Below are 3142 nucleotides of genomic sequence, written 5' to 3' on the forward strand. Positions count from 1 at the left end.
TGGGAGGAGCATGAAGCGGTGTTGAAAAACATGAAGAGCCTGAAAACGTGTGAAAAACATGAAGAGCTTAAAAGTTGTGAGAAATATGAAGAGCTTCAAAAGGTGTCAAAATGAGACGAGCATGAAACGGTCTGGAAAATAGGACGAGCATGAAGCGGTGTTGAAAACATGAAGCGCCAGAAAAGGTGTGAAAAATATGAAGAGCTTCAAAAAGTGTCAAAAATATGAAGAGCATGAAACGGTCTGAATAATAGGAGGAGCATGAAGTGACGTTGAAAAACATGAAAAGCCTAAAAAGGTGTGAAAAATATGAAGAGCTTCAAAACGTGTCAAAAATATGAGGAGCATGAAACGGTCTGAAAAAGAGTAGGATCATGAAGCCGTGTTGAAAAACATGGGGAGCCTGAAAAGGTGTGAAAAATATGAAGAGCTTCAAAAGGTGTCAAAAATATGAAGAGCTTCAAAAGTTGTTAAAAATGAGATGAGCATGACACAGTTCGAAAAATAGGAGGAGCATGAAACCGTGTTCAAAAATATGAAGAGCCTGAAAATTTGTGAAAAATATGAAGAACTTCAAACGGTTGGAAATACATGAGTAGCATGAAACGGTGTTGAAAAACATGAAGAGCCTGAAAAGGTGGGTAAAATATGAAGAGCTTCAAAAGGTGTGAAATACATGAAGAGCATGAATCGGTCTGAAAAATAGGAGCAACATGAAGTGGTGTTTAAAAACATGAAGTACTGAATAGGTGTGAAAAATATGAAGAGCTTCAAAAGGTGTCAAAATATGAGGAGCATGAAACGGCCTGAAACATAGGAGGAGCATGAATCGGTTTTGAAAAACATGAAGAGCCTGAAAATGTGTGAAAAATATGAAGATCTTCAAAACGTGTCAAAATATGAGGAGCATGAAACGGTCTGAAAAACAGGAGGATCATGAAGCCGTGTTGAAAAACATGGGGAGCCTGCAAAGGTGTGAAAAATATGAAGAGCTTCAAAAGGTTGGAAATACAAGAGGAGAATGAAACGGTCTGGAAAATAGGAAGAGCATGAAGCGGTGTTGAAAAACATGAAGAGCCTGAAAAGGTGGATAAAATATGAAGAGCTTCAAAAGGTGTCAAAAATATGAGGAGCATGAAACGGTCTGAAAAATAGGAGAAGCATGAAGTAGTGTTGAAAAACATGAAGAGCCTGAAAACCTGTGAAAAATATGAAGAGCTTCAAAAGTTGTGAAAAATATGAAGAGCTTCAAAAGGTGATAAAAATGAGATGAGCATGAAACGGTCTGAGAAATATGAGGAGCATGAAGCGGTGTTGGAAATCATGAAGAGTCTGAAAATGTGTGAAATATATTAAGAGCTTCAAAAGGTGTCAAAAATATGAGGAGCATGAAACGGTCTGAAAAATAGGAGGAGCATGAAGCGGTGTTGAAAAACATGAAGAACCTGAAAAGGTGTGAAAAATATCAAGAGCTTCAAAAGGTGTCAAAACTATGAGGAGCATGAAACGGTCTGAAAAATAGGAAGAGCATGAAAGGGTGTTCAAATGCATGAAGAGCCTGAAAAGGTGTGAAAAATATGAAGAGCTTCAAAAGGTGTAAAATACATGAGGAACATGAAACGGTCTGGAAAATAGGATGAGCATGAAGTTGTGTTGAAAAACATGAAGAGACTGAAAAGGTGTGAAAAATATGAAGAAGTTCAAAAGGTGTGAAACATATGACGAGTATGATACGGTCTGAAAAATAGCAGGACCATGAAGCTCTGATCAAAAACATGAAGATCCTGAAAAGTTGTGAAAAATATGAAAAGCTTCAAAAGGTGTGAAATACATGAGTAGCCTGAAACTCTCTGAAAAATAGGAGGCGCATGAAGCGGTTTTGAAAAACATGAAGAGTCTGAAAACGTGTGAAAATATGAAGAGCTTCAAAAATATGAAAAATATGAACAGCTTCAAAATGTGTGGAAAATATGAAGAGCTTCAAAATGTGTCAAAAGTGAGATGAGCATGAAACGGTCTGAAAAATAGGAGGAGCATGAAGTGGTGTTGAAAAACATGAAGAGCCTGAAAATGTGTGAAATATATGAAGAGCTTCAAAAGTTGTCAGAAATGATAGAAACATGAAACGGTCTGAAAAATAGGATGAGCAAGAAGGGGTGTTGAAAAACATGAAGAGCCTGAAAACGTTTGAGAAATACGAAGAGATTCAAAAGGTGTGAAAAATATGAAGAGCTTCAAAAGGTGTCAAAAATGAGATGAGCATGAAACGGTCTGAAAAATAGGAGAAGCATGAAGTTGCTTTGAAAAACATGAAGAGCCTGAAAAGGTGTTAAATATATGAAGATCTTCAAAATGTGTCAGAAATGAGAGGAGCATGAAACGGTCTGAAAAATAGGAGAAGCATGAAGTGGCTTTGAAAAACATGAAGAGCCTGAAAAGGTGTGAAAAATATGAAGAGCTTCAAAAGGTGTCAAAAATATGAGGAGCATGAATCGCTGTTGAAAAACATGAAGAGCCTGAAAATGTGTGAAAAATATGAAGAGCTTCAAAAGGTGTCAAAAATATGAGGAGCATGAAACGGTCTGAAAAATAGGAGAAGCATGAAGCGGTGTGGAAAAACATGAAGAACATGAAAAGGTGTGAAAAAATATGAAGAGCTTCAAAAGGTGTGGAAAATATGAGGCGCATGAAACTGTCTGAAAAATAGGAGGAGCAAGAAGCGGTGTTGAAAAAGATTAAGAGCCTGAAAACGTTTGAAAAATATGAAGAGCTTCAAAAGTTGTGGAAAATATGAAGAGCTTCAAAATGTGTCAAAAGCGAGATGAGTATGAAACGGTCTGAAAAATAGGAGGAGCATGAAGTGGTGTTGAAAAACATGAAGAGCCTGAAAATGTGTGAAATATATGAAGAGCTTCAAAATGTGTCAGAAATGAGAGAAGCATGAAACGGTCTGAAAAATAGGATGAGCAAGAAGGGGTTTTGAAAAACATGAAGAGCCTGAAAACGTTTGAGAAATATGAAGAGGTTCAAAAGCTGTGAAAAATATGAAGAGCTTCAAAAGTTGTTAAAAATGAGATGAGCATGACACAGTTTGAAAAATAGGAGGAGCATGAAACCGTGTTCAAAAACATAAAGAGCCTAA

Source organism: Dama dama, unplaced genomic scaffold (assembly GCF_033118175.1).
Source record: "Dama dama isolate Ldn47 unplaced genomic scaffold, ASM3311817v1 ptg000093l, whole genome shotgun sequence".
In the NCBI taxonomy this organism is placed as follows: Eukaryota; Metazoa; Chordata; class Mammalia; order Artiodactyla; family Cervidae; genus Dama; species Dama dama.